Source organism: Scardinius erythrophthalmus, assembly GCF_964197995.2.
Source record: "Scardinius erythrophthalmus genome assembly, chromosome: 11".
NCBI lineage: Eukaryota > Metazoa > Chordata > Actinopteri > Cypriniformes > Leuciscidae > Scardinius > Scardinius erythrophthalmus.
Genome location: NC_138231.1, coordinates 7134759 through 7143168, shown reverse-complemented (window position 1 = coordinate 7143168; position 8410 = coordinate 7134759).

Sequence of the window (8410 nt, the reverse complement as noted above, 5' to 3'; positions counted from 1 at the left end):
TTTTTATTTTTAGATTTTATGGATTGCATAAAATTAAAAAAGAAAATCGCTGTAGGATTTACTAGTAAATTTCACAAATAATTACAAAGAAACTGCAAATTACACATTGAGTTAAATTTGGAAGTAAAAAGACTGATACAGTATTTTCTTGTAAATCATACTCTAATAATCCTTTTACTTACACCAACTAAACATAATTTTAGTGTCAATTTTTACATGACTATTATTTATTAAAAATATTTATTTTGTAAATTTTAATGGAAACCGATATGCTGATTTGTAGCTGGCATCTGAACAGTTTCACATATGCAGATTCAAGAGTCATTCAAGAGTCACTTAAATGTCCTCCCTTTGCCATATATAAATGCAACACCACTGGTGGTCGGCAAGCCTTCACAATCACATCACACCAAACTTGATCAAGCAGAAGTGCAAATGAGATTTGAGAGCTACCATGGAGAGAAAGATTTCAATGAAACTGGAGTGGGGAAAAACATCATATGAAACAGGGTGAATGTACAATGACATGGTAGTCCACAGTTGTACACAAGCAATTTTATCTGAGGTAAGATCGTATCACTGATGGAGACTGAAATATGTTCTAGTATCATAATGATGGTAAATAATCTAAGCATTAAAAACAAGTGTAAATCTGACGGGATATAGCATGTTGTCTGGCACTGGAGATTTAAATGTTCTTGTCCTAAATGAGAAGTTCCATTCCACAATCTTTCCTTCGGATCACAGGGAAGCAGTTTGACCTGGAAAAATCTGCTCCTACAGCAGCAGTCATGACAATAAGCAGTCACCTTCTGAACATTATACAGTCTTTCCTGCAATTGGGAAACAATGTAAATACATTCATGCCTCCCCTGCAGAGTGTAAACACACGGTACATGTGCAGCTTAGATCTGTTTCTATGCATCCACTTAAAACAACTAAAGATGTATATATGGACACACACACTATATTTAAAAAGTTATGTTTTCGAAATACACTTAAAACAGCAATATTATAAATATTATAACAATTTAAAATAGTTTTGTTTTTTAAAATATGTTACAAAATGTAATTTATTCCTGTGATGGCAAAACTGAATTTTCAGCATCATTACATTACTCCAGTCTTCAGTGTCACATGATGATTTGATTTTCTGCTCAAGAAGCATTTCTTTCATTATCATTTATCATACATTTTCCAGGATACATTTAAAAGAACATTTATTTGAAACAGATCTTTTTGTAAGATTATAAACGTTTTTTTACTGTCACTCTTTACAAAAACAGTATTGTAAATATAGGCCTATATATTTGGCCTATATAATATAATGGAGTCAATATGCAAAAAATAAGACCCAAGTCCTGATATTGCATTTGAATCTGATATAGCAATGAGTACAAGCTAGAAGTTTTTCCTAGATCACAATGTAGATGTAGTTTTGAGGGGTACTGAGGGTCTGTGGCTGTGTGAGAGCAGGAGGTTGGCGATGACTATAACTAAAATTCACAGTTCGGAAGGAAACCCAGACATTTAACAAACACATTTTATGCTTGGACTCCTTTCTGAGGCCCTCCATTGTCATTTTCACTTGGGACCAGCTCTCATCAAAAGAAACCTCAATGATTTGGATATCTTAGGCGAGGCGGGGGAGCTCAAATGTCCCGTACTTTGTGTTTACACATTATTATGTTTTGGTTTCATTTCACGACAAGCCCAGTCTAAACCTGTGAATGAGAGGCGTAATAGTTCTGCTTATTTCATCCAATCGTGAAAAAAAAAAAAAAAAACGCACTCAGCACGAGCGCTCTATAGTACGGAGACCAGATGTTTTCACTTGAGCGTGTGTTTTGTTTTGCTTTCACAATGTAGCGCCACTGCGCTGGCAGCTCCAAAACACTTCAGCTACCCGAAGCACTGTTTCAGTCCAACTTGCTAATCAGATCAATGGATCCAAATGTGCCAAAACATCCTTGTAAGAGCAATAAACTGCAACACATTAAACAACCGACTACCACGTTGATATTTCAAACAGTTTCTGATAGAGAATCAGAACATTTTTCATCAGAAAATATTATGAATGTCAATTACAATAACATTAATTTCAGTACTATTCTCAGTTACGTGGCCTCCTAAGTAAACCAACCTTAAAAGAATTAACCGTTCATGCATATCACAGCGCGGTATGTAATTCCAGGCCTTAAGATTATGTCTTGGCTACTTTGCAACCATCACAGTTTAGTCAGGTATGCACCATTGGACTCATAAATAATCTTACGTTACTCAGAAGAATGACAAGTGACGCCAGACAGGCGCGTTCGCTATAGCGGTCGAGCGAAAGAAACCCTTAATTATCCATTGGCTTGTGGGTCAAACAAAGTCCTAATGATTTGGAATGACAACAGAAGAATAAAAGTTTCCTTTAACCACTTCCGTCCCCCCATCGATAACCAGCAGACCTCAAGCTCTTGATGGCTTCTCCAGAAGGATACAAAGTCCATTCAACTGTGGTTGCTGTTTGAAATTAAGTGACAACTTTTTATGAGCTCTGAAACCTCAGAAACTTTCAGCGTCATGCCAAAACTGATCCTGGCAGATCTCTTTCACGGCGGCCTCTTATAAAATAAGCGATGCCTAAACGGAAATAATTCCCTGTAATTGCTGCCATCATTGGCGACGGATGCTTCAGAGTAATGGTTCTTTTAGCCGATCTAATCTGGATTTTTGAGGCACGCCTGATTGATTGACTAATACACACACACACACACATATGCATATACAGTAGAGATCAAAATTAGAGAACAATTAAGAAACACTTGATTATTTTCAGAAATATTGTTAATCTTCATTGCTTGAAATTTGTAGCAATTATTAGCTGTGGGTATACCATTGTTCTACTAGCATTTTATTACAAAATAATCAAGGTAGTTCACCAAAAACCTTTATTTTGTGGAAAATTAGATCAAAATTAGAGAACAATAACCATTGCAGCACAAAAGGAAGCATTACAACTCAAATTTGAGGCTTACAGCAGTCACAATTTAGTAGGAAGTGTAGAGGCCCTTGCTTTGAATGACCTGAGCACATCTGCGGCCACAGGACATCACTAGATTCTCACACTGCTCTGGTGTGATCTTGGTCCACTCGTCTTCCAGTCTCTTCCAAAGTTCGGTAACTGTAGTGGGTTTCTTAGCCATAACTTTGTCACCAAGGATTTTCCAAAGATTTTCAATCGGGTTTAGATCAGGACTCTGGGCTGGCCATTTCATCATTTCAATTTTCTGAGTTTCAAGGTACTGCTTCACCCGTTTTGCAGTGTGACAGGGGGCATTGTCTTGCATGAAAATTGCAGGCTGATTGGGAGATGCTTGCAGGGAAGGAACCGCATGTTGCCGAAGGAGGTTCTGATAAACATTTGCATTCACCCTGCCATGCAGCTGTATAATAGGCCCAACTCCTGCTGCAGAAAACATCCCCCAAACCATGACACTTCCTCCTCCACCTCTGACTGACTTCTTTACGCACTTTGGGTTCAATCTTTCCCCAGTTTGACGCCGAACATAATGTTTCCCATCGGACCCAAATAAATTAAACTTACTTTCATCACTAAAGTGAACTTTTGACCAGTTCTCCTCTGTCCACACAACATGCTCCTCCGCAAAGGTTAGTCTAGCCTTTTGATTCTTTCTGCTGATGAGAGGCTTGGTCACTGCAGAGTGAGCTTTCAGTCCGAATCCTCTTAAACGAGACACTGTATGCCGAGACAGAACCTTACCATGTTCAGCTCTGAACTGCCGAGCAATTCCAGCTGCAGTGTTGAACCGATTCCCCATTGAAAGTCTCCGCATCGTCCTGTCCTCTCGTGCATTTGTCTTACGTGGACGACCAGCCTTTTTGGGGCACTTGAATGAACGAGTATCTTTGTAAAGCTTCAATACTCTAGAAATCACAGATTTTGAACGACCAATTTCTGTTGCAATAGCTGAAAGGGTCATCCCTTTGGCCTTCATCTGGACAACCTGGTGTCGTAGGGTTTCAGTCACCTTAGAGCGGCTTGCCATCTTGCAAAGTCAGTTAAAATTGGAAAGTTTGCTGCCAGTTAAATAAGGTGTGCCAGATAATTAAGGAAATTAGCACCAGGTGCCACATTATCACCAATAACTTGGAGGTATCTAAAAGAGTTCTCTAATTTTGACCAGAGTTATTTTTTAATAGTCTCCTTTAAGTTTTATATACTGTAGTTCAAAATACATTTAATTTATGAAATATGCAAAAAAAACCTGCTCTTTTGCTCTTGTTTGTTTAACTTTAACAACGACTAAGCAGTGACCTTGAAATTTAGGAAATAGTATGTTGTTCTTTAATTTTGATCTCTACTGTACATACATATATATATATATATATATATATATATATATATATATATATATATATATATATATATATATATATATATATATATATATATATATATATATATATATATACATACATACATACATACATACATATGATGCCTTCTACATTTTTTACAAGTGAACACATGTGCCCAGAATATGAACACAACATGCTTTATACACACACACACACACACACACACACCCACACACCCACACACACACACACACACACACATCTTGTTTACATCTGGAGCATCAGTGAATGTTTGAATCTTTTTTAATATTGTGTTTGAGTCCCTCAATTGTCCTCGGTGTGAAAAGATGCATCTCAAAATCATACAGTCACTGCTGGAAAGGGTTCAAATATGCAAAAGAGGCAGAAAAACTGAAGAAATTGCAGGACCTGAAGAACATTTGGCAGTTTAACTGCTCAGGACACACAAGGGACTCAAGAACAACAACCACAAAACAAAAAACAATCGTGGATCATCCAGGTAACGACACACACTATTAAGAATCAAGGGTATGTAAACTTTTGAACGGGGTCATTTTTATAAATTCAGCTATTTTTTGTCTTTTGGACTATGTGTGTGTATGTATGTATATATATCAGAGGTGTAAAGACTTCCTGAAAAGCATACTTGAGTAAAAGAACACATAACTTACACTGAAAATGACTCCATTACTTCAATGAACCCAGCTGATTGTGCATCCAGGGGACCTGCTTGTGTAAGGTTCATGAGAAACGTGAGCTGGATCCATGGTCTTTCTTTTCTCAAAGAACCAGAGATCAAGTGGCCTGAGACAAATCCTGACCCATCAACAAAAGTGGATGGCAGTGAGTTTAAACACTTAGCCTCAGTGAATCTTATGTCTGCAGTGCATGGCCCAGATGCTGTGAACATTGAACAAATTGATCAATTATTACTCTGACTGGTACAAATTAAAGTCAGCCATGGCACGTATCCTTAATTTCAAGGATATACAGAGTGGCAATCAAAAAACAGCCAAAGACAGATAAGTTCAGAGTTGTGAAACGAAATCCACAGCAGAAAACTGCAAAGCTCCAATAAAGCAAGACTTAACAAGGGCTGAAAATGAAATCATCAATTCACTCAAAGTCAAAGATTCAAAGAAGAAATTTCCATGTTGCAAAAAGAAGGAATCCATCTATTAAAAGAGAATAGTTGCCTTTCTAAACTGGATCCAATACTTCAGGATGGATTGATGAGAGTTGGTGGTGTCTGAACATGTAAAGCATCCAATCATTATACCCCAAAACTCACGTCACAACTTTAATCTTAAGAGACATTCATGAGAGAATAGGACATTGCGGAAGGAATGTGCTTTTGAAGTTGCGACGAAATTCTGTCTTCCTTCTGCAAACTCCATTGTGAGGAAGTTTCTCTCCAGATGTGTGGCATATAGAAAGATCAGAGCAAAGGCTGTAGAGCAGAAGATGTCCAAGCTGCCACACGACAGAATAATACCAGATCAACCAGTGTTGTGGAAGACTATTTTTGACCGTTTGAAATCAGACAAGGTAGAAGTCATGTTAAAAGATATGGTGTATTGTTTACCTGCCTGACAACAAGAGCCGTGCATATTGAAGTTGCACATACACTGGACACAGACTCATGTTTAAATGCCATCCGACGGTTTGTGTGCAGGAGAGCTCAGGTGTCAGTCATGAGAAGTGACAACGGTATTGATTAAATAGGTGCTGAGATTGAACAGCGCAAAGCCATTCAACAGTGGAACCAATCAAAAATTGAAAGCACTCTCATGCGAAAGGGAATACAGTGGATTTTCAACCTACCTATTGGATCTCATTTCAGTAGAGTGCAGGAAAGGCAGAAAAATTCTAAGATCTGTGCTGAAAGAGCAAACACTTAATGATGAGAGCTTGCATACAGTCTTACAGTGTGAAGTGGAAGCAATAATAAACGACAGACCACTTACCGTTACAACAGATGATCCCACAGATCTTGAACCCTTGACACCTAATCTCCTGTTATCAATGAAAAGGCAACCAGCCTTACCTCCTAGACTTTTCAAAAAAAGAAGACATATGCACGTCGCAAACGGAAGCAGATTCAGTATCTTGCTGACCTATTCTGGTAAATATTTCCCTTTGCTCCAGGGACATCAAAAATGGACTCAAGTAAAGAAAAATCTTTCTGTTGGAGATGTCATCCTGATAATAGATGACTCTTTCCCAAGAAATTCATTGGTCTTTAGAAGAATCTTGAAAGTGTTTCCAGATATAAAAAAAGAAAAGACTGTTAAGACGCATCACTTTATCACTTTATTTTAACAATTACATAAGACATAAAAATGATCTTAATATTCATTGTGCTTGGAAAAAATATATATGATCAGAAAATTGACTTTTTATTAAAATGTACTAATTATGTCATTTACTATTTTGCTTTTTTTGGTAAATTTTCCAAATATTTTAACAAATATTTCATCCATTTAAAGAAAATATGTTACAACAGTCTCCACTGCGATTTCCAGGTGTTGATTTTGGGGTGCCAGTTGAGTGACTCTGAAGCCAGTATTTGTCGAAAACATGTTTAGAAATTGGGTGTAGTTTGACATATTTTCTCAATTTTCTGTCACACTTGATGCTCAATTCCACTGGACTTTCCTCTGAATGGGATGGAGAGAAGGAAATCTCTATTTGGTTTGTAAGTGTGTCAAGATTCAAAGGCTGACAGGAAATGCAATTACTGTTCATTTGGTCTTGCGACCAGGCCCAATTTCACAGCAATTTCTGCGAGACACCATGTAGTAAGTAGTCCTAATTAGGACTTTCATCTCTTACACACTGTAAAGCACCCATTTGTGGTTTCATTTCATTGGAATTCAATACTCCTAATTTTCTACAAGCTGTTTATACTGTACACTCTCAGTGTGGACACATACGAGGACCTGGAACAAGCCGAGGCCTGTGTTTGTGGAACGCCACCATTAATAAACGGCCAACAAGGATTCAGTTACTATTTGACATTTTTGGGGCCAAAGGTTTCCTATTAGTCCAGGCTGGAACTGAAATATACATTATTTTCATAACCTAGCTGGGTGGCAAATTAAAGATTGTGTGTAGCTGGTTATACATACAGCATAAATTCAACATGTCTAGGGTCCTTGCAGTGAAACACACAAGGTTGTTGCCGCAAAGACTTGAAATGTAAAAACAAGTCATGAAATTTAAATAGAGTGAATTCAGGTTGATTTGGACACCGGCAAAAAGTGTCCCAATCACCCTAAATTTTATACTGTAACCCTAGTAAACACATTTTTAGGATTACAGTATTTAAACATCATATTTAATACTTTTAAAATTGGCAACTGCCAATAATTATATTTTATATTACTTGTTATTCTTTTCACATTTTTGACTAGTAAAAAGGAATATCTCACCTCAACTTACTTACTTTCTTCCATGCGACACAGACTAAAAAGTTTTGCAGATATCCATGCTCCTGTCACACAACAAAGATCACAAAAAAAATCCATAAACACATCACCACAGTTTTATATATCACACAATTTGCATTTATTGTATAGAAATTAACAGCTCATGGATTCTTAAAAACATCTTATTTTGTGTCCCACAGAAGGAAAGTCAAACCGGATTGAATTTTGGGGTGAATTATTCCTTATCCAATTTTAAACCATCCGTGACGTGAAGCATGATATGACTGGAAATATATACATTAAACACACTAAATACATTTGGAAAAATAAGACCTCGTCAGCTTGTGATTTAAATTTTTCCTCCTGCTTTAAACTTCTTACCAGTCATGATTGTCCCTGGCAAGAGCTTATAAAAAACATATCATCTGTAATTTAATTGCTGAAACACCCACAATTAGTGGGGTAAGTTGTATTACATAGTCGTGGAGACTGTTTTCGGTCATCCAAGCCCTTTGCTACCTGTGCCAAGACACTGAGCCCAGCAGCACTTTTGCTGGACCACCCAAACTCCACGGAGGAAAAACCAA